Below are 24,648 nucleotides of genomic sequence, written 5' to 3' on the forward strand. Positions count from 1 at the left end.
ATGCTGCTTGGCGTGTTAGTTCTGTCTATCGCATGCTGGTTATGCTGCTTGGCGTGTTAGTTCTGTCTATCGCATGCTGGTTATGCTGCTTGGCATGTTAGTTCTGTCTATCGCATGCTGGTTATGCTACTTGGCGTGTTAGTTCTGTCTATCGCATGCTGGTTATGCTGCCTGGCGTGTTAGTTCTGTCTATCGCATGCTGGTTATGCTGCTTGGCGTGTTAGTTCTGTCTATCGCATGCTGGTTATGCTGCTTGGCATGTTAGTTCTGTCTATCGCATGCTGGTTATGCTGCTTGGCGTGTTAGTTCTGTCTATCGCATGCTGGTTATGCTGCTTGGCATGTTAGTTCTGTCTATCGCATGCTGGTTATGCTGCTTGGCGTGTTAGTTCTGTCTGTCGCATGCTGGTTATGCTGCTTGGTGTGTTAGTTCTGTCTATCGCATGCTGGTTATGCTGCTTGGCGTGTTAGTTCTGTCTATCGCATGCTGGTTATGCTGCTTGCCGTGTTAGTTCTGTCTATCGCATGCTGGTTATGCTGCTTGGCGTGTTAGTTCTGTCTATCGCATGCTGGTTATGCTGCTTGACATGTTAGTTCTGTCTATCGCATGCTGGTTATGCTGCTTGCCGTGTTAGTTCTGTCTATCGCATGCTGGTTATGCTGCTTGCGTGTTAGTTCTGTCTATCGCATGCTGGTTATGCTGCTTGCGTGTTAGTTCTGTCTATCGCATGCTGGTTATGCTGCTTGCCGTGTTAGTTCTGTCTATCGCATGCTGGTTATGCTGCTTGGCATGTTAGTTCTGTCTATCGCATGCTGGTTATGCTGCTTGCCGTGTTAGATCTGTGTATCGCATGCTGGTTATGCTGCTTGGCGTGTTAGTTCTGTCTATCGCATGCTGGTTATGCTGCTTGGCATGTTAGTTCTGTCTATCGCATGCTGGTTATGCTGCTTGCCGTGTTAGTTCTGTCTATCGCATACTGGTTATGCTGCTTGGCATGTTAGTTCTGTCTATCGCATGCTGGTTATGCTGCTTGCCGTGTTAGTTCTGTCTATCGCATGCTGGTTATGCTGCTTGGCGTGTTAGTTCTGTCTATCGCATGCTGGTTATGCTGCTTGGCGTGTTAGTTCTGTCTATCGCATGCTGGTTATGCTGCTTGGCGTGTTAGTTCTGTCTATCGCATGCTGGTTATGCTGCTTGGCGTGTTAGTTCTGTCTATCGCATGCTGGTTATGCTGCTTGCCGTGCAAGTTCACCTGAATTGGAGCTTCACCAGGTTGACACCCCATTTGGAAGTGGGTCTGGTGCTGCTCCTGCACAAAACATTGAACTGGGATTGAACCCTTGGCTTGCTGGTAATGGCAGAATGTGGGATGTGCCCAGCCATGAGGTTACAGCTTATGACTGAGTACAATTATACTGCTGCTTATGGTCCACAGTGCCTCATGGATTCCCAGTCTTCAGTTTCTAGTTCTGTTCAAAATCTATCCTATTTAGAATGGTGGTAGTGCCACACTCCCATGATGGATCGTATCCTCAATGTAAAGACGAGCCTCATGTCCACGAGGGCTGTGCCGTGATCACTCCTACTGATACTGACCTGGACAGATGCATTTCTGGCTGATAAGGTCAAGAAAGTTTTTTTCCTCATGTTGGTTCCCTCATCACCATCTGCAGACCTAGTCTCACAGCTCTGTCCTTTAGTACTCGACCAGCTGAGTCAGTAGTGGCGCTATTGAACCTGTCTTGATGATGGACATTGAAATATCCCACCCAAGGTATTTTCTGTGCTCTTGCCACTTTCAGTGCTTCTTCCAAGTGGTGTTCAACATGAAGGAGTACTAAGTTGATTCATCAGCTGAGGGGAGATGGGCGGTACGTGGTAATCAGCAGGAGGTGTCCTCTTGGCAGGACATAATAATCAATCAGTAGGTTCTGAAGAATCCTACTTCAGACTCCATGAGGTTGGCTTCATAGTCTTGAGTATATAAACAGAAAGTATTTGTTAACAACGCATAACTAAATACATATGTACAGCATAGGGTATAGATATGGAGTTGACTCCATTCCTCATCTTTACACATTTCTGATCATCTCTCGGCTGACCCTGGCTCTGGGTCATGTACCTTCTTACATCACTGTACTGTACTCAGTCCCACATTAAACCTGTATGTACCAGCCTTACATTGTTAAACGTCTTGTGCAATTATCTTATTGTTAACACTATTCCAGGCTTATTGCTATCACAGTATTGTGACGACTGGAAAATGTTAGGACTATTAGAGTCTAGGTATTGGGCAATTTAAGGGTTAAAGGCCTGGGGTTAGAGTGTGTTTGACTGTAGTGTCATGTTTTCCTTGTTTTTGCGGGTGCTTTTAGCAGCCAGAAGGTGAAATTGACAAAGCAATATATTTTTCAGTCTGGACTAATGGACTGTGGTTTGACTGGTGATGTCCCTGGGGAGTTAATGTGCTGTGCAGCCTGCGGAGATCATGGACGGGATTCTCTGATCCTGAGGCTAAGTGTTGACGCCGTCGTAAACGGCGTTGTGTTTCACGACGGCGTCAACAGGCCCCCAGGAGCAGCGATTCCGAGCCCTTCAGGAGGCCAACATGGCACTGGAGCGACCCACGCCGCTCCAGCTGCCGATACTGGCCTCAAATGCGCGCCGCGGGTCTGCGCATGTGCGCTGCGACCGGCGTGATTGCCACATGCGTGGTGGCTTCCATCTCCACGCCGGCTCCGATGCAACATGGCGTAGGGCTCCAGGGGCCGGCATGGAGGAAAAGAGGCCCCCAGCCCGAGAGGCCGACCAGCCAATCGGTAGGTCCTGATTGTGGGCCAGGCCACAGCGGAAGCCCCCCCGGGGTCGGACCCCTTCTCCCCCCCACCAGGCCGCTCCCGAAAGGATGCACGCCTAGGTCCCGCCGGGTAAGACCACAGGTGGGCGGCGCCGGCGGGAATCAGATTTTTTTTTTTGCGGCACTCGGCCCATGCCGGTAGAGAAGCGCCGGGGTGGCCGCGTAGAGCGGCCCTTGACTGGCGCCATGCCAGTGTCAATAGCACCGATTTTCCGCTCACCGGATTTGTGCGCCCGCCGATTCTCCGGCCCGGCATGGGCTGAGAGAATCCCCCCCATTCGCTTTTAATCTTGGGGAGAGGAGGTCATTATTGGGTGGAGCCAAAGAATGCAGAGAGGCAGTTTGAAAGCTCTAGAGAAGCAGTTTTGGGAGAAACTTCGGAGAAAGGAGTTGAATTCTGATCTGCACGACGCTGCTTCCACAATTCTCCCAAAGATAGATAGAATCATAGAATTTACAGTGCAGAAAGAGGCCATTCAGCCCATCGAGTCTGCATCGGCTCTTGGAAAAAGCACCCTACCTAAACCCATACCTTCACCCTATCCCCACACCTCCACCCTATGCCGGTAAACCCACCTAACCTTTTTTGGGCACTAAGGGCAATTTATCATGGCCAATCCACCTAACCTGCACATCTTTGGACTGTGGGAGGAAACCGGAGCACCCGGAGGAAACCCACGCAAACACGGGGAGAAGGTGCAGACTCCACACAGACAGTGACCCAAGCCGGGAATCGAACCTGGGACCCTGGAGCTGTGAAGCAACTGTATTAACCACTGTGCTGCTGCCCTGCCCCTTTGAGAGCTCTATGTTTCTTTTCTTGCTGTTTAATGGGAAATGAGTAGTAGTGTTTAAGGTGTAATTGAAAACTGAAGTTAAAAAGCTCAATATTGTATACATAATAAAGTTTTGTTTTAAAAATACCCAAGCCCTAATTCTTCATGCAATCACTCCTGGAGCAAATCATTCTTTCCGCACAGTCTTACAAATAAACTAAAATAATGGGGTTTTTGGTTCAGTATCCGAGCCACTGTTGGGGTCTGGCCTGGGATTATAATAGTATTCACACTAACAACATTCTCAACCAATCTCCCCCTTCAAGTCCTTGGAGTTAGATGTTTAGACAGTCTTGAGGTCTGATAACTCTTTCACATCTTGTTTGCTATTCTTTTGGGAGAACGGTCGGCTCTGGTGGTTTTATTCTTGTTGTTGGGTTGGAGGTTGGGCTGCTGTTTCGATATTCCAGATTCCAGATTCACTGTGGTTCTGGAACGTTGGCTGGAAGTTGCTGTGTGCACAGTGGTTGTTGTGTCTACTGACTGTACCACCATCATTGGTGCTCTTCAGACTGTTAATCCTTCTCTGGTACTATTTACACCTGAGGTACTGTGGTAATCTTGTGTGTGGTAGGTTGGTCTGACCATTGGGAACTTTCCAGGATGTGGAATGATGATGTTCCACAAAAAGAGAAGCAAGATCGTAGGTGAAATCAGAGTCTGAATGCTCTTTACTGTTTGAGGACTCAGGAACATGCTGTTCTTGCTGGCTAACAATTGTGGTAACCTTGTCATCGTCTGCCACTGGAGGAGATCTAGGGCTATGCAGGCATCTCTGCTCAGAAGAGAGAAAGGCTGATTATGGACAACGTAAATCAGCTTAAAGATTTGTTTGTCATCAGACCTCAGTGGTTCAAGCATCATTGCCAATGATCAGGAGTCAGGCTTCCCTGATCCATCATTCAAATCCAAAGGCCAAAGGGCCAAATGGATTCGTCGTTTGACAGGACTGCCACACTGGCCCATGAATCTAATTTGAAAGTGGTGTCAGAATTCCAAAATGGAGACATTGTTTTCTGATATCATCCAAGAAACATGGTTGTGAGGCTTCAGGGTTTTCGGTCTTGATCTCACACATAACCTTATGCGTGGTGCTGGGGTTTTGACTTGTACAGTTTACTAAAGTGTTCCTATCAGTTTCAGTGGAATCATTGGACCATGCTCGCAGGACACTGATCTTTCCTGTGAGGGCACTTCACACCACACTTCAGGAATTAATTTCCATGACTTGGATGGTACCTGTGTTTCTGTGACCTGATATGGTGGGCTGAGAATTGAAGTTTTCCCCATGTAATGTTCTTTTCCTTTAGGATGGCCCTGTATTTTATATGTAGCTCAGACAATCTAATTAGTTGAATTGCTTTGTTTGCGGTAAGATCATCTTTAGCTTGTAGGAGGTCAGAGAGTGAATCGCCTGCAATACCAATCACAATTCTGTCTTTGATGAGCGCAAACTTTAAATCGTTACATTCACATCCTCTGCCTGCTTGTAGAGACCATTTATGAAGGAATCAGCAAGTTCCTCAGGCAGCTGGACTCTCGTTAAATTTGGCTCTCTCCAATATTTTATTGGCTCTCAGGTTGAAATGAAAGTTGAATGCTTTTAAAGCATCATCAAATTTGGCAAATGACTCATTGATAGCTTGGCGTACAATTGTTGTCTGCAATTGACCCCGTCGAGTGACGATGTGTCTTGACCTGTTCTGCTTCCATTTTTTTATTTAGACCTATACCTTAAAAATCTTTTGCTCCAAAGACTTCAATTGTGTGACTAGTCTAAGCCATGGATGATTCCCAATGGAGCTGGAAGTATGAACCATATTGAAAATTTTCTGAAGTGAGAGTACAGCTTGAAGAGATTTCAGGCTTCCAAGATGGCGTCGCCATTCTTTGCTGAGCAATGGATCGTCCCGAGCTTGCTGGCTTTTGGCCAGCTTTCCAAAATGGCAGCAGCATGCTGCTGCCTGAAGAAGGGCACAGAATGCTGTGTGGGCCGGCCGACAGCCAACTTAATTTAATCAGTGGTACAGTGTTGCGAGTCAGGACACATAGAAAAGAACCACAGGCTTGCTGTTCAGGAAATTAGACAGTTGCGAGGTACCGACTGGCTGGCTAGGAATTTAAAAAAAATTCTCATCCTTGCTGACTGTGAGTTTTGCTTGCTGAAGCTGGACTTCCAAAGGCGATTCAGTGGAATCATGTGCTGGAGCAAAACATCACCCATATTGCTTCCAGGCTCTCCTGTCTCTGGAGCTTTTTCTTTCTGCTGAATTTTATCTGCACCTGTCGCTTCTGCTGGGAGGTTGTTTCAGTTCAGAATCTATTGTAGGTGTCCTTTTTCTTAGTTTTTTACATTCTTGTGAGGATCAGTGTTTTTGATCTGGGCAGTGCTACCGAGAAGAACTCTGCTTTGGACACCATGATGTACGCTTCATAGTCTTAAGTATATTAACAGCAGGTCCTTATTAAAAAGCCCATAACTATATACATATATCGAGTGAGGGTACAAGTATGGAGTTGATTCCATCCTAAGCGTCTACCGATCTCTGTCCTTCTCTGCACTGACCCTGGTTCTGGATCTTTTTTTTCCTTATATTACTCTGTGGGTAATACTGTAATCAATTTCAGATTAGCCTTGTATGTACTAGACGCTACGACTACAGACACTATGATGGAGATGATCGTCAGGCAGAGGACTGTAGATTGGAGGCAGCAGTGATATGAAGGAATCCTCTGACCAGTTGGCAGTGAATGTAGGGCTGGCAGCTCTTCGAATATGATGCCACCACCTGCTGTGGCATCATCTGATATGCCATTGCTGCCTTGCATCTTGTCTCTGGAATTCAATTGGGTATCACCCGTATTTCTCCTGAGTTAATTGGCTGGCTGCCTTGAGAACAACATCTGCTCCTTGTGCAACCTTTTCCTAAAATCTAGTGCAACTGGTTCATGTGAACTGAAAAAGTTAGAGACGTACCAGATGTTGAGAGATATCCTCTTGTATCAATAACCCCTTTTGTTATTTAATCACTCCTGCCTTCCACCATATCAGAGATGGTGCTTTTGTTTTTTTTTTAATCCTTTCCCCTCCTTTCCCTGCCTTTGTATTGCTTAATATCTGTCACACGTCTAGGTTTTCTGCTGGAAAGTCATCGACCTGAAATATCAACTTTGTTTTTCTCTCCACCGATGCTGCCTCACCTGCTGAATATTTCTAGCATTCAAAATATTTTGCTATTGTATTCACCGTTCACATTGGTGGTGAGATGGTGGGTAGGGTTGAACTCCTGTATGCTATGTCACAGATGGTTAGTAATTGTAATGAGAGTCAATTTGGGCAGTCATGGGTGGCTGAAGAGCAACATTATTGAAGATCAGGGAATAGTCCACCTGCCCAGAGTGGTGTTGTATAAAATAACAGATGGCGGAGAGTGTATGACGGCTGTAACACAATCTCCTGGCTCTGACGACTGCATTAACTTTTCGGAAGCCTGAGATTGTGTTAATGACTTGGTACACATCTGAGCCAACTGTTCATCTATATTTAACTTTAATGTTCAATGATACCTGACCTACATATATATTCCTGTAGGGGTGGGTGAATTGGCTTATGTCTGGAAAGTTGTTTTGTTTGAACTCTATGCCAGAATGAATCCTAAATAAATACTCAAGGGAACACTTTTAAAAGTGTGTGTGAATAGAAACAGAATCAGAATAACAAATTTATGTTCAATCGTTTACAGATTATATACATTTTAAGATTTTAATCAGTTGTTCAAATGCAAAATATTGAAGTTAGTAAATTGTCAGGCAAAATTTGTCCTGCGGTTCAATTAAACTGATGTAAAACAGTCTGAACCAACAAGAGTTGCTAGAACTGATTCATGAATTCACTTTGTTCTGCTGCAACAATCCCTGGCAGGAAGTCCAATGTATTGAGCAATTGGTGGAATTAAATGAACATAATTCTTCCCAACCTGTGAAATTTGCATCTCTGTCCTCTTCAACTGAGCTAGGATAGCAGCCTCCCCCCGGCCAAGCATTCTAAAGATGCTTGATGAAATGAAAATCATTTATTGTCACAAACTCAGTATAGCAAGCGTGATTAAATGGAAAAGACGTGGGCATGAGAGGGAAATAGTTAATAATTTAATAATTAATAATCTTTATTGTCACAAGTAGGCTTACATTAACATTACATTGAAGTTACTGTGAAAAGCCCCTAATCGCCACATTCTGGCACCTGTTCGGGACACAGAGGGAGGATTCAGAATGTTCAATTCACCTAACAGCGCATCTTTCGAGACTTGTGAGAGGAAACCGGAGCGCCCCGGAGGAAACCCATGCAGACACAGGAAGAACGTGCACACTCCGCACAGTCAGTAACCCAAGCCGGGAATCGAATCTGGGACCCTGGCGCTGTGAAGCCATAGTGCTAATCACTGTGCTGCCATGTTGCCAACATAGTTATGGGAGATGTGAAACAGTACCAGGTCCGAAAGTGGTAATTGGAGGAGAGATATGGGAAATGGGGAAGCATTTCTGGTATAGGGCACTAGAAGGGTAGTGTAGAGCTGAGAAAAGTAAGAGATGTGAAAACATATCTTACCTTGATAGTCCTGATATGGCCATTAAACTTCTTTCTGCATTGCAGCCAGAGTGCTGAGAGTATATATTTATTGCATTGATGTGATCTGTCAGCTTTCTCTACTGTTGTCAGCTTGGCGACCAGCTCACTTGCTCAAAGACCATTTCCTGTGTACTATCAAAAAATCGGAGGCCCATGGATAAAGTAAATTTACCAGCAGTTTAAAAAATTGGTTGCCATTAACCAACATTGAAATGCAAACCTTCTCTTTAAGAAATGCAAGCTGCTTATCAGCAATGTCATCCCAGCCAGCCAGATTTCACACCCTCCCAATTGGCTGCCTATGGGGGTGTGATTCGTGCTGGAAGATTGGCAAAGGCATTTAATTGAGGCCTAAGTGTGACTATGGATCTTGCCACCTGCTGACATCAATGGGCAAGCGGAGTGTGCATCTCGCCCACCATCCACCCAATCTGCACCCCACCCTCAACTAAAATTGACCCCACTTACGTCTTCTTGTCGTGGATTTCTGTCACCAGCTGAATGTAGTCATTCACTCATTTGTAGTTTATTCCTGTCAAGTCTCCCACGGGTGCTTGGCAGGTGTTTGGAATGCAGAAATGTAGAGCTATTTTTTTAACCTCTTATGATAAGTATGAAGTAGAAATATACAACCTTGTGATAGGCATAAACTCCATTCACACAATTTACATTGTGTATTTATGTTTGCCCTATGTTTTTTTTTCATGCATGGAATAATCTGTCTGGACTGCATACAGGACAATACTTTTCACTTTACTTAGGTACACGTAACAAATCCAATACAACTCAATTTTCTGTGCTGCAGATGCAAAAATATGACACGTCTCCAGTCTGTGATTTTCTGCTCAAAATCATGGCATGAGTATACACATTTCCCCAACATCTACTTCCAGCACGTGCTACTACTGAGGAAGTGGAAAATCTCTACACACTTACATTCTGACTACTCTACCCTTGAACTCCTACACTGTACTCTTTATGTTCCACTGAAATTCAATGTGAGCTTCAGGGATGGCATCTCAATTTGCAATTACACACTTTATTGTTTTCCAAACTCAACACTGAGTTCAACAATTTTAGATCATGACCCTGTCCCTATATTTTCAGATGGCAGCTGTTGGTGGTGATTTTGCTGCTCCCATTTACACCTCTGGAATTCCTTCTTTTTTATCTTTACTTGTCTCATTGTCATCCCCTCTTGCCTCGCACCATCATCCCTTTAGTCATTTGATCATTCCCACCTGCCGCCCTAATGCAGAGCTTCCCTTTTATCTCTCCCCACTCCCATTTGCCCTGTTTCTGCGCTGACTTAAAACCTGTTCCATAATGACCTATTTTCAGTTCTGACAAAAGATTATTGAACCGCAACTTAACTCTGACTCTTTTTCGACAAATGCTGCCAGACTTATTGCCAGCATTTTCTGTTTTGTTTCTTCTTAAGATGTTGGCTGGGATTATTCAGCCCTGACATGGTGGGCATCGTCACAGGCAGGATGGGAATATTTGGAGAGCCATTGACTTTTAACAGCTCTCCAAATTTTCCTGTCCCACCCATGACAATGCAGGCTGGTGTTGGGGCAGGGAAATCTTGGCTATTACTTATTTACCATTTTAGCACCTTGTTGGCAACATCCATCTAATGTTACAATGCTTTTTGCCTTGGTGGTCAACTCTTTATTAAGCATTGCTAGGTGTGGCCTAGGAATGCCAATGTTTATTGCAGAGGAAGGGAATGGCCTGAGAAGGTGCAAGATTCACTGGCCTCTATTTTCTCTGGGCTGTCTTCTTCATGAGCGAAGGTTTCTATTCATCCTCGCCTCTTCCAATACACTTCCAAACAGCCAACCTCCAGAGATCATGGTTGTCGACGACCATTTCCCAGTTGTCTGTGTTGGTGCCAACCATTTTAATATTTCGCTTGCAGTGTCCTTGTAGTGGAGGTATCGACACTGAGGAGGCCAGTGGCCAGTTCACTGTACAAACAGAAGTTGTTTGGGTATATGGTTATTATCCATTTAATGCATGTGGCTTAGCCAATTCAGAAGTCATTGGCTTAGTAATGAGTGTACACCAATGGAATTAACACATTTCAGGACCTCTGAGTTAGTGACCTTGACCTGTCAAGAAATGTCAAGGATAGTCTGAAATTGGGAAAGTGAAAGTCTTCAGCCTTTTCTTTGCCTAGCATATGTTGCCCAGGTCTCACTACCATTAGGGGTGCACTCAAGATGCAGACTAAAGCTTGCTGCCCTGGGTCAGATTGCTATTGTTCCACAGTCTTTGAGTCAGCTTCGGCAAAACAGTTATAGCTTTTGCAGTGCGGTTTGAGCATGACATGACAGATGATTGGTGATTGTGGAGCCTAGATATGTGAAGCTATCAACAACCTCCAGCATCACATTGTCAATGCTGATTGACGGCAGGATGGCAACATTCCGGACAATGACATTTGCCTTCCTGACACTGATGACCAAACCATCAGTGTCAGGAATACAGCATCAGAATACAACCCTGTTGACCGCACTATGATCTCGATGTTGTGCTATCATAGCTGACCTTACCCATCATGGCTTACATTAACACTGCAATGAAGTTACTGTGAAAAGCCCCGAGTTGCCACATTCTGGCGCCTGTCCGGGTACACAGAGGGAGAATTCAGAATGTCCAACTTACCTAATAGCACGTCTTTCGGGACTTGTGGGAGGAAACCGGAGTGCCTGGAGGAAACCCATGCAGACCGGGAGAACGTGCAGAATCCGCACAGACAGTGACCCAAGCCGGGAATCGAACCTGGGACCCTGGCATTGTGAAGCCATAGTGCTAACCACTATGGAGAGAGGAGATCACGTTGAGCAGCATCGGCAGACGGCCAATTTTCTTCAGCAGTTAAATAGACGACCACGTGGTCAAATGTATGGTGAGACTAATGAAGGCAATATATAACGACTTCAACTCATTTGCCCCTCACTGTGACTTATAGAATTGGTGGCACTTAATTTTACTGACCAAATGCTTACTTGTTGCAGAGGTTTTTAGCATCAATCAGCAAGAAACACCCTCAAGATATTCCTCAGAATGAACCAAACCCTGAGTACTGTCAGAAAGTTTCTTGAATCCCCCCCCCTCTCAACAACAAAGTCTTCCTACTATGTACATTACCACGTTGCTGACATAACTTTCAAGCTATTTTTGAACAGAGTTCTGGAGATTAATTTTACCTCTTATTTATGCATGTTTTAAAATCTGTAAATAAACACTGCATCGTGGAATAGAAATCACAGGCCTGGCATTAATATAAGTACATTAATAATAGTAATAATTGTTAGTGTCACAAGTAGGCTCACAGTAACACTGATATTCTGAATTCTCCCTCCGTGTACCTAAACAGGCGCTGGAATGTGGAGACTAGGGGCTTTTCACAGTAATTTCATTGCAGTGTTAATGTGACAATAAAGATAAAGATTATTATTAACAGGTTCATAATAAGTTACATTCAAACTGGTTTACATTTTAATCTTGGGACTTGGGTGTTACTTGCAAGGCTGGCATTTATTGTGCAATCCTGGTTGCCCAGCTTGGCTTTGTGGTGATATACATCACTGTAGGTACACAAAGGGTTAATGCACATACACTACACCTAGCTAGATACTAGAGGGAACACTAGAGACATGTCACACAGGCAGTCAACCAATAGGTCAGTAAGATAGGACACGACAAATGGGCATTCACGATACACACAGAGGTGACACTACCACAGGGGGGCATTACACCAACCATATAAAAGGACACATCGCACATGCTCAGTCTCTTTCCAGTGGAGATTCTCAGTGAGTACAGACACTGGGTTGATTGAACATCGCTCCCACCACGTGGATTGTAGCAGACTGGTTAGTCAGTCTGAGTAGCTATAACAGGATTAACAGGAGCGTCGAATCCAAGTAGGAGAATTGTTAATAGTTTAATAAATGTGTTAAAGCTATCTCCAAGTCTGAACCTTCATTTGTCAGAGTGCACATCAAGGAAGCAGCTTATGCAACGACAAGAGTATAGAAAAACATGGTTCCAGGAGTGAACTGTTAAATCCATATAGTTTCAATTCAGCGAACAGTGGCAACCAGCAACAACAGCCAGGCAAGATGATGTTCGGGATTCTAGTTCCGCAGCAGCTCAGGTGCAACGGAAATCTCAGTGAAAACTGGCGTTGGTTCCGCCAGAGATTCGAGATCTACCTGGTAGCGTCCGTCTTAGATGGTGTGGTGGATGCAGAGAAAATAAAGCTTCTACTTACCATCGCGGGTCCAGAAGCAGCTGAAATCTTCCAGACCTTCAAATACTCAAAGGGGCAAAACAAGAGCGATTTCTAGGCAGTCCTGGACAAATTCCAAGAATTCTGCGAGGAACAGACAAGAAGAAAAGGTAAAAGAGGCGCCAAAACTCACCGCGAGGTAGGCTTGCAGCAACGAACGGCAGTTTTGAATTGCAGCCATCTTGGAAAAGGTGCTGCCCATGCGCAGTTGCGTGAAGAGTGCGCAGAATGGGAAGGTCCATTTGCGCATGCGCGAGAAGCCGCGCATGCGCAATTGTGAAAAAGGCCCCAGTGAAGGACCAGTGATCCGCGCATGCGCAATCGCTTCCTACGCTCAACGTCACAAGCGTCATGACATCAGAGGCCCCGGACCATGCCCACTTAAAGGGGAAATGTCCCAAAACATGAAAAAAAAAAATGTAAAGCCTCAAAGCCAGATTCTTTCACCTGGAACGACAGCACAATGCCTGAAATTCGACCAGTAACCTCCGCAGAACTCTGCAACAAGCAGTTAGCACCGCCCAAAGAGATCATACAGTCCTTGAAGACTATGACTCAGACCCTGAATTCTTCTTTGTACATCGCGAGCCCAATGCCAGCTCCGACACAAAACGTTATGATATCGTCTTGGAAGACAACGACTCAGACAAAGCTTTCACCTTGGGAGGCTACCACAGTACCAAATCCGAACCTTAACTAGACGTGTTGCACATTGACAACCCCGACGACGAGTTCTTCGGATTTGAGGATCTTCAGCCCAGCAGATATGACATCCCGACTCGTGAGTGCAGAATTATGCTGCGGCCTGGCACCAAGAGACAGAGACCGGTACAAGCCCACAGAGAGCAGCCTGCTGCCACACAGAGAGTGGTCCATGCACCACGAAGAGTCCCCGACTCAACACAGAGCGTGGTCCACGCACCACAAAGGGTCCAAGCCTCCACAGCAAGCTTGTGGACAGACTCCACAATAGAAGTAACGCAAGACTCCAAAGCGCAATCCTTGCATGAACAAGAAGTGACTCGAGTGACACAAGCCTCTACAGAGAGCTCATGGACAGACTCCACGATTGAAGAAATGCAAGACTCCAGAGCGCAGTCCTTGCATGAACAAAAAGTGATGACAGTTTCCACAGAGAGACCAATGCACGATTCCACACAGGGAACGCTGCAAGACTCCACAGAGGGAGTGACATGGAGGCTGTCCACATCAAGCTCGTGGACAGCCTCCACAATAGAAGCAATGCAAGACTCCAAAGCGCAGTCCTTGCATGAACAAGACCATGAGGGTCTAGCAACCTCCTCTGAGCAACCGGCAGCAGACAATGCAAGTCTGCCACGCTCAAGTGAACAAACAGAAAGACTATGACAGTCTGCCACGCTCAAGTGTACAGCAAGCAGACTATGACAGTCCACCCAGATTATTTGAGCCACCAGAAGAAGACTCTGATGATCTACCCAGCTCAAGTGAACGACAAGAAGACACTGAGGCTCTTCCCACTGCATGTGAGACAAGTGACGACAGCATCCCACTTCCCATACCAGATGTGCAACGTGACAGACCTCAGCTAGTGTGTACAGAGGCACTTGACAATCACAGTGAGACTACTGGTGACTCTGGTGACACCACCTTACTTCAAACCTCATTCGCTCGAGCCTCTCCACAAGCAAATGCATTCCTGAATGTTTTGACTCCGGACGTGGAGCATCAAGAAACCTCAGAAGATGCAAGTGAACCTGAAATGATTCCGGACGGGGAGCATCAAGAAATCTCAGCTGACTCAAGTGAACCTGCAGTGACTCCGGACGGGGAGCATCCAGAAACCAAAGCTGATTCAGACGAACCAGAAAGGGCTCCAGACGGGGAGCATCGACAAACCAAAACTGACTCAGGTGAAACAGACCAGACTCCAGACGGGGAGCATCGACAAGCCAAAGCTGAATCCAGTAAGCCGGACATGACTCCAGACGGGGAGTGCCGCAAACTCAGTGACGACATGCTCAAGGTGACAGCAGATGCCACAAAGCACGCTAACACGAGTAACTGTGTGAAGGACTCGTATTATCCACAGAGTGTGGTCCTTGAGCGCAGCAAACACGACAACAAAACCACCCACCACAACAACAACATCAAAGACAATAGCAAGAAGCGTACCAAAGGCAACAACGTCGACAACAAGCACGACAAAAACAACACCAATGGAACTACGACAGGTACGACATGGTACAACTCTGCAAATGAGGGACACTGTTACTGCTCAGCTCAGTACAATGACGTGCCATGGCAGGATGATGCATCTTACCAATTCACGTTTCCTACACTACCAACAGGCAACCTGGCTTTTAGGACAGATACCATCAAGAAATACCACCACAAGCATCGAAAGAAAAAAAAAAGAGTCCAAATCCGACAACAAAGTGATTTGACCACTTCTTGGTTCCTTCAGCGCAGGGACACTGATGGCGTTTACAATGCAATGCCATCATCAACATCACCAACTCACCAACCAAACAAGAAAGCCACTCGACCATAATAATTCATGAACTTTGGACTCACGCATATGATTTGGACTTATTGTTTAATGATCACTGTTATCATAACTTGTACAGAGTATCACTCATCTACCTAGTTTGTTCAATTTTCTTTAACACTACAGAAAATATGTAACAAGAAAAAAGGGGGATGTGGTGATATACATCACTGTAAGTACACAAAGGGTTAATGTACATACACTACACCTAGCTAGACACTAGAGGGAACACCAGAGACATGACACACAGGCAGTCAACCAATAGGTCAGTAAGATAGGACACGACCAATGGGCATTCACGATACACACAGAGGTGACACTACCACAGGGGGGCATTACACCAACCCATATAAAAGGACACATCGCACATGCTCAGTCTCTTTCCAGTGGAGATTCTCAGTGAGCACAGACACAGTGTTGATTGAACATCGCTCCCACCACATGGATTGTAGCAGACTGGTTAGTCAGTCTGAGTAGCTATAGCAGGATTAACAGTAGCGTCAAATCCAAGTAGGAGAATTGTTAACAGTTTAATACGTGTTAAAGCTATCTCCAAGTCTGAACCTTCCTTTCTCAGAGTGCACATCAAGGAAGCAGCTTATGCTACGACAAGAGCATAACAAAACAGTCTTCAGAGGGCAGTTAAGAGTCAACCATGTTGTTTTCACACATAGACCAGACTTGGGGAGGATGGTTGATTTCCTTCACTGAAGAACTGCAGTGAACCAATTGGAATTTTACAACAATCTGACAGTTTAATCGTCACTTTTGCTAATAGCTACTTTTCCAGATTTTGTAAACTGAATTCATTTTCTGAAGCCGGTATATCAACATTTGAACTTTTATAAAAGGAATTATTATGCCATTGTGCTGGGCCGCAAAATAGTTAGGTGAATGCCTTTATTTAAATTAATTCTTGGAATGTGGGCATCGCTGGCTAGGCCAGCATTTATTGCCAATCCCTAATTGCCCTTGAGAAGGTGCTGATATTACGTTCCCAGGCTGACCCCAATAGTGACTAGGATACGGGAACAAAAGCCCAATATTTTACTTTATTTTATAAGACTGTGCAGAAAGAATGATTCGCTTCAAGGAGTGAATTTGGATTTGGATTTTGTTTATTGTCAAATGTACCAAGGTACAGTGAAAAGTATTTTTTTGCGAGCAGCTCAACAGATCATTAAGTACATGAAAAGAAAAGGAAATAAAAGAAAATACGTGATGGGGCAACACAAGCTACACAATGTAACTACATAAACACCGGCATCAGGTGAAGCATACAGGTGTGTAGTGTTAATGAGGTCGGTCCATAAGAGGGTCGTTTGGAGTCTGGTGACAGTGGGGAAGAAGCTGTTTTTGAGTCCGTTCGTGCGTGTTCTCAGACTTTGATATCTCCTGCCCGATGGAAAAAGTTGAAGAGTGAGTAAGCCGGGTGGGAGGGGTCTTTGATTATGCTGCCCATTTTCCCCAGGCAGCGGGAGGTGTAGATGGAGTCAATGGATGGGAGGCGGGTTTGTGTGATGGACTGGGCGGTGTTCACGATTCTCTGACGTTTCTTGCAGTCTTGGGCCGAGCAGTTGCCATACCAGGCTGTGATGCAGCCAGATAGGATGCTTTCTATGGTGCATCTGTAAAAGTTGGTAAGGGTTAATGTGGACATGCCAAATTTCCTTAGTTTCCTGAGGAAGTATAGGCGCTGTTGTGCTTTCTTGGTGGTAGTGTCAACGTGGGTGGACCAGGACAGATTTTTGGAGATGTGTACCCCTAGGAGTGATTGCATGAAGAAATAGGCACTTGGTATTTTTTAACTTTATTGTGAATACAATATTAAACTATTTAACTTCACACCTGAAAAGAACAGCTTAAACATTACTACTCAATCCCCCATTAAACAAGAAAATAAACATACAGCTCTCAATCCATCTTAAAATCAGCATGACATAGAGCAGTACTTACTTTACAGAATAGATTTGGATTCATGTTAGAGCCCCTGCAGACTCTGGCTGGATGCTTTCAAAAAGCGGGTTCACCTGGCTTGTTTCAGCTTTTCCCTTGTCCTCAGACAAGACTGCTCTGCTTTAAATAGTGTAATGAGAATGTCACTTTAAGAAATGTCTGTCTGCTCATGTTGCTGCAGTGATGTCAGAGTGTGGGTGGAGCTGAGCTCTGGCTCTGCTTTTTAGTTTCACTTTGAGAAAAGCTTGGGTTTGTCTGTGTTTTTTGGTTTCATTTTCAGTGTTGGAGCTGATCCAGACAAAGCAAGTATACTGTTGTTCTCTCTGCCATGAAAAGACTATCTCTTGATCATTTGGTGAATTCAGAATTATAAATGTTTTCAGTAGTGAATGCAAACCTGATACGCTTCTGTTAAAAGGTGTTTATTTTGTCTTCTGGATGTTGTTTGGGAAGTTATTACGGATTACTTAGTGTTGTATTCTTTGGGGGTTGTATTTGAATTGATGGTTGCTAAAAGTTCACTATGTTTTAAAAAGGTTAACTTGAGTTCATAGAATAAATATTGTTTTGCTTTGAAAAATACTTTTCCATTTCTGCTGTACCACACCTGCAGAGTGAGCTGTGTGCTCCCCATACCACAATCTATTAAAAGTTGTGGGTCAGGTGAACTCCATGATACACTTTGGGGTTCTCTAAATCCTGACCCATAACAATAGTATTACTCTTTTTATAACTGCCCTACTGGGAGAGAAATTGTGTATTCAGTGTCAGACAGATCAGACTTCAACTCTTCGCCAAAGCTTTCTCAAAACCTCTCTGAATTCCTTAGCTTCACCCAGCAATGACATCATCTCCTCAAGCTGAAAAATGAATTCATTTTCTAGGCTAAAGCGCATTAACTCCCCAAGGCCTTTTCTCAGTCAAACTACAGTGCATTAGCCCAGACTGAAAAACAAATTCTTCTGGTCAATTTCACCCTCTGGTTCTAAAAGTTCCCAGGACCTGCAAACAAACTCCTTTTTGGATTTGGATTTGAGTTTATCGTCACGTGTACCAAGGTACAGTGAAAAGTATTGTTCTGCGTACAGTCCAGACAAATCATTCCATACATGAAAAAACATTGGACATACACAATGTAAATATATAGATACAGATATTGGGTGAAGCATACGTAGTGTAGTAGAGAAGATGGGTGGAGAGATCAGTTCAGTCCATAAGAGGTTCATTCAGGAGACTGGTACTGCAGGGAGGAAGCTGTTTTTGAATCTGTTAGTGTGTGTTCTCAGACTTTAGTATCTCCTTCCCTGAAGAGTTTGGAAGAGAGAATAACCTAGACTGGGAGGGGTCTTTGATTATTCTGCCCGTTTTCCCCAGGCAGCGGAGGGTACAGACGAGTCAATGGATGAGAGGTGGGTTTGCGTGATGGACTGGGCTGTGTTCATAACTCTCTGTAGTTTCTTATGTTCTTGGGCTGAGCAGTTGCCATACCAGGCTGTAATGCAGCTAGATAGGATGCTTTATATGGTGCATCTGTAAAAATTGGTAACAGTCAATGTGGACATGCTGGATTTCCTTAGTTTCCTGAGGAAGTATAATAGTGTTGTGCTTTCTTGGTCGTAGCAGTGACATGGATGGACCAGGACAGATTGTTGGTGATGTGCACACCTAAAAATGTGAAGCTGTCAACCATCTCCACCTTGGCATCATTGATGCAGACAGGGGTGTGTACGATACTTCACTTCCTGAAGTCAATGTCAAGCTCCTTAGTTTTGCTGACGTTGAGGGAGAGATTGTTGTCATTACACCACACCACTAGGTTCTCTAACTCCCTCCTGTACTCTGACTTTTTAAAAACATGACCACTGCAGTCAAACACACTATAACATCAGGCTTTTAATCCTTAAATTGCCCCAATATTTAGAATCCAATATTACTGAAATCTTCCAATCATCACAGTGATGAGCTGCCTTCTTGAACTGCAGCACGCCATGTTGTGCAGGTACACTCAGTGTTTTTAGGGAGAGAAGTTGCAGGATTTCAAACCACGAGAGTCAAGAAAGATTTCCAAGTCAGGATGGTGAGTTATTTGGAGGCCACCTTTCAGAAGGTGGTGTTCCCATGTATCTGCTGCCTTTACATTTCTAGATGGGTTTGAAAGGTGCTGTCTAAGGGGCCTTTGTGAGTCCTACAGTGCATCCTCTTCAAATCGAAGACATTTCATACAAATATGATGGTACATTCACAACTAATGGTCCATACCTTCCTCAGAATGGCAATCACTGGCGGATTGCCCCTTTTGATGGACTTACCCACACTGGGATTGCAAAGCTGTCTCGCACAACTTTGCTCACTCAATCAGAGTGAGACAGCAGCGGTGAGGCACACCCTGGGCTGCATTGGTGTGGAGTAACTGGGACACAGGAAGTAAGAAACCCCCCTTTTTATGGCACCGGGATGGGGGGGGGGGGGGGGTTGGACTGTAGGTGGGGGTCAGACCGGAGTTGTGGGGGGGGGGAACTGGAAAGGGGACCGCATATGGGAGGATGGGTCAGGTCAGGTTGGGGGCGGGGGGAGTTTAGAAATGATTTTCTTTTCCTCCAATTTTTCAGAGTAACCATCAGAGTAAAACCGGCAGAACCATTTGAAATGAGCAATTTAAATAACTTCTGTCAGATAGTTCCTAGCCCAGCGCAATTGTCCAGAGGAATTTAGCGCTTCTTGACAATTGCTGGGTAAACCCTTACGTGGGAACGTCCAAGAGGGATACCCCAGGCCATCATTGGGATACCCCCTATTTACGACGCTGGGGAACCAGGACGTTATGGGTCTCATTTTGCTGCAGCAGAGCATCTAACAGCAGTAACTGTTAGTTAGGCGAGCTCCTTCAACTCAAAAGATTGTTGTTGCTGAATCTGTGAGCTGATAATGCACACAGTGAGGGAAACAGGCATCTGGGACTTGTGTGAACCAATGAGATTTAAAGATTAGGATCTAAACACAGGAAGGACTGAGAAGGAAGATGAATTGAAAAGCATGAGTTCAATATCAAATCAGATGCAGACAAGAAATATAAAGAGAGAAAGAATGATTGAATTAAGAGAGAGAAAAAAAGATTCAGGAAAGTAAGAATTTTAAAAAAATACCAGTTTTAAAATCTCCCCAGAAAACAAAACCTGAAGGAAAGAGGCTCCACATTTACAATTATTACTTTTTGGCACCAGAGAGGTTGATTGGCAGTATTTAACAATTACCCTGTTGCTAAAAGAGTACTTGCATTAGCCTAAACATCTCCAACAGGTTTAGCTCCTTTCTACTGTGCAAATACATTTATTTTATGGCACGCAATGTGTGTTAGTGGTGAGGCAGAATACAAATTTGGACAACAGCTTTTGAACAACAGAGCACCCAATTTGGACAACAGCTTTTGAATGTTCAAATTTAGCCACATTTTCAGGGGCGATGGTCACATAATGTCAGTGGACTATTAGGCTAGTGACTCAGGTTAATGCTCTGGGCACATGGGTTCAAATCCCACTGTGGCCACTGGTGGAATTTAAATTGAATTCATGAAATCTGACATTGAAAGCTGGTTTCAGTAATAAGGTAAGGCAAAGTCGCCACAGTCCCAGATGACCATAGGCTGCTTTCCCCCTTGAGGGGGAGAGCTGACTGGTGGTGATTTAACCTGAGGATCACCACACCTCAGTTGAGGGGTAAGGTTGAGAAGGTGGGGCCTTCATGAATAACCTCAGCTGGGAATTGAACCCATGCCTTACTCTGCATCATGAACTACCTGCCCAGCCAAGTGAGCTAAACCGGTTTCAGTAATGGTATCCATACAACTATTATTGATTATCATAAAAGCACACCTGGTTCATTAGGGAAGGAAATCTGCCATCCTTATCTGGTGACCTACATGTGACTCCAGATCCACAGCAATGTGATTGGACCTTAACTGTCCTCTGATGTGGCCTGGCAAATCACTCAGTTCAAAGGCAATTAGGGATGTAAGCCAACATATTATTTACCTTTTAATATAAATTCATTTTTTAACAATGTAATCATTCCCTTATTTTCACCAATGTTGACCAGTTGTGGTGTAACCCTGTGTGTGGAATCTGTCTCATGGAACCGCAAGATAAAAGAAGGACCCAGACTGAAGGTATGTAAAGAACTGGGCTGAACTGAATTGTGGGCTCAAAACACAAAGCATGATGGTCAATTTAGTCAAAACAAGGCCTTGACAGAATTAGCAAGGTCTGCAAAACAAATTAAATTGTGCTGGAGAACTGTCCTTGAACTGTGAGAACGATAGGCGCCTTTTGTGCTTGTCAGAGGTAGTCAAGGTGTCCGTCTGTACCAGCTTGGAAATTGATAACCGTGCAAAAGCTAACAAAGTGAAATCAGGCTGGTTCTATTCCTTCAAGCATAACCTTGTGAGAGGCCCATGACATAAGAGCAAGGGAAAAGATACTGATATAATTGAAAATTAATTAAACCGACTAAAAACTGACTTTACTTTATATGGCACAGGGTATAAAGAAAGATCCCACAGAACCATCGAGGCAGCAGTGGCTAAGAGCAATATGGTCTACCGCTCAAAAAACACGCACGGATGATTTCATCAATCAGATTGACCACTGAGACGGATACCTGACACACAGGGAATCAAAGTAACCACTATTGTTGTGAGTAGGTACATTTACAGTAGGTAAAGCTTCATCTAAGCTGTCATGTCAGTTTTATCCAAACTAGAGACAAAGGAACCTTTAGTACAGGTAAAGGATCTTACAGGGATGGGCATTAAATGCTGGCCCTTCCAGCAATGCCTCATCCCATCGAAGGAAAATAATCTGCCCCAGTCGGCTGAAGTTGCTGTAAAACCTACACTTAAATAACTACAAATGTAATTAGACGTTATTTCAACAGAAAATCTTGATGCAATATAGCACAATTCAGAAAAACAAAGGCTTAGATGCAGGTAATACACAGAATTTACATTTGGTTCAGGCCTCAATTACGGAGCCAGAATATATTATTTCCCACTATTCTCCATTAATGCCAAACAAAAGCCTACCTTCACTGGTAGATATACATGTGTTGGAATGTGTACAGCACACTATAAGATTGAACTTATCAGCAATCTTGTAACTAGAGCCTTAGCCATTTGTCAGAGCACAGACTATACCCAACTAGCCCACACTTGCAAAACACAACACAAAACATCTGCTGCGGATTGTGTTATTGGGCAGCACCTGCTGAACAATCCCCAGTGTGACAATAGCTAAACTAGCAACCAATTGAAGATAATCGGTCGAGCTTGTAACGGGGCACATTTATGCTTACCAAAAGTGACATACATTCCAATGCTGAAACCCATTTTCTGCAAACAAAAAAACATAAGAAATAGGAGCAGGAGTAGGCCATTCAGTCCTTGGAGCCTACTCCACTATTCAATGAAATCATGACTAATCTTTTCCTGCACTATCCCCTTATCCTTTGGTGTTTTTAATATATACAAATCTATCGATCTCAGTCTTGATCTCAGGGTGGCGCAGTGGTTAGCACTGCTGCCTCACAGGCCAGGGACCCGGGTTCGATTCCAATCTCGGTGACTGTGTGGAGTTTGCACATTCTCCCCGTGGCTGCGTGGGTTTCCTGCCACAGTCTAAATGTGTGTAGGTTAGGTGGATTGACCATGCTAAATTGCCCCTTAGTGTCCAAGGATGTGCAGGTTAGTTTTGGTTTCACGGTTACAGGGATAGGGCTGGGGAATGGGCCTAGGTAGGGTGCTCTTTCAGAGGGTTGTTGCAGACTCGATGGACAAAATGGCTGCCTTCTGTTCAGTCGGGATTCTATGATTCTATGATGCTATGAATGTACTCAATAACTGAGCCTCCAAAGCCCCCTGGGTTAGAGAATTCCAAAGATTCCCCGTTCCCTGAATGAAGAAATTCCTTCTCATCTCAATCCTAAATGGCCTGCCCTATTCTGAGATTGTATCCGCTGGTTCCTCAACCAGGGGAAACAACCTTCCTGCATCTAACCTGTCGAGCGCTGTAAGAATTTTGTATGATTGAATAAGATCACCTCTCATTTTTCTTAACTCCAGAGAATAAAGGGCCAGTCTATTTAATCTTTTCTCGTAGGACAATTCCTTCTTCCCAGGAATTAATGAACCTTTGTTATATTCCTTCTAGGCAAGTATATATCTTCTTAGGTAACGAGGCTAAAACTGCACACAATACTCCAGGTGCAGTCTCGCCAAGGTTCTATACAATTGCAGTAAGGCATCCAAACTCCTATTCTCAAATCCTGCTGTAATAAAGGGCAACATACTCTTTGCTTTCTTAATTGCTTGCTGTATGTTGGCTTTCTATGACTCGTAAGAGAAAGGACAACCAAGTTATTTTGACGTTCAACACATCCCAAACTCTCACCGTTTAAGAAATACTCTGTATTTCTATTTTCCCTACCAAAGTGGATAATCTCAGATTCCTCTACATTGTATTCCATCTGGCAATTGTTTTGCCCATTTGTTTAGTCTCTCCAAATTCCCTTGAAGTATCTTTGCATCTTCCACACAACTAACTTCCACCTAGTTTTGTGTCATCAGCAAAATTGGACGTATTACATTTAATCCCCACATCCAAAGTGGCACAGTAGCACAGTGGTTAGCACTGTTGCTTCACAGCGCCAGGGACCCGGGTTCGATTCCTGGCTTGGATCACTGTCTGTGCGGAATCTGCACGTTCTCCCCATGTCTGTGTGGGTTTCCTCCAGGTGCACCCGTTTCCTCCCACAAGTCCCAAAAGATGTGCTGTTAGGTGATTTGGTCATTCTGAATTCTCCTTCAGTGTACCCGAACAGGCGCCGGAAAATGGCGACTAGGGGCTTTTCACAGTGTTGCGCCTTCTTTTCTTATGGCTCTGTTCCAATTATGGCAATCAGTGAGTTTGCCCTCCTTTCTTTTGATATCAATGTTCTAATGCTCAGAGTCGCCAGGTATCAAATGATACCACCACAAGGTTCAACCGGCTATCGATCAAAGAGCCAAACACCAGTTTGTTAGTCCAAGGTCAAGGGTACTTTATTTACACACATTAGTCATGCAATATAAACACTACTAGTTAACTACACCTATCAACTAAGACAACCTGTACTTAACTTCGGGCACCCGGCTTAGGTCAAAGGAACGGTGGCCGCTGTTCGATCCTGGATCTATCGAGTCCGAAGGAGTAACTGCTGCGGATACAATCTCAGAATAGGGCAGGCCATTTAGGATTGAGATGAGAAGGAATTTCTTCATTCAGGGAACGGGGAATCTTTGGAATTCTCTAACCCAGGGGGCTTTGGAGGCTCAGTTATTGAGAACGTGCAGATTCCGCACAGACAGTGATCCAAGCCAGGAATCGAACCCGGGTCCCTGGCGCTGTGAAGCAACAGTGCTAACCACTGTGCTACTGTGCCACTTTGGATGTGGGGATTAAATGTAATACGTCCAATTTTGCTGATGACTCATCCATCTGGTAG

The 24,648-nt window shown here is 44.5% G+C and overlaps 1 long non-coding RNA gene across 3 annotated transcripts in view; it reads left to right on the forward strand.

Moving 5' to 3' along the window:
• LOC140421057 (uncharacterized) overlaps nucleotides 1-24,648 on the forward strand; it is a 129,980-nt gene that overhangs the window by 28,237 nt on the left and 77,095 nt on the right. For 2 of the 3 annotated variants that reach the window (XR_011946657.1, XR_011946658.1), the window contains exon 1: nucleotides 21,654-21,803. The exons of the other annotated variant lie outside the window; for it this stretch is intronic. This is a non-coding gene — a long non-coding RNA (uncharacterized lncRNA). Of the gene's footprint in view, nucleotides 1-21,653; nucleotides 21,804-24,648 lie in introns of those variants that run through there. 3 annotated transcript variants of the gene reach the window in all.

Source organism: Scyliorhinus torazame, chromosome 5 (assembly GCF_047496885.1).
Source record: "Scyliorhinus torazame isolate Kashiwa2021f chromosome 5, sScyTor2.1, whole genome shotgun sequence".
NCBI classification, from domain to species: Eukaryota; Metazoa; Chordata; class Chondrichthyes; order Carcharhiniformes; family Scyliorhinidae; genus Scyliorhinus; species Scyliorhinus torazame.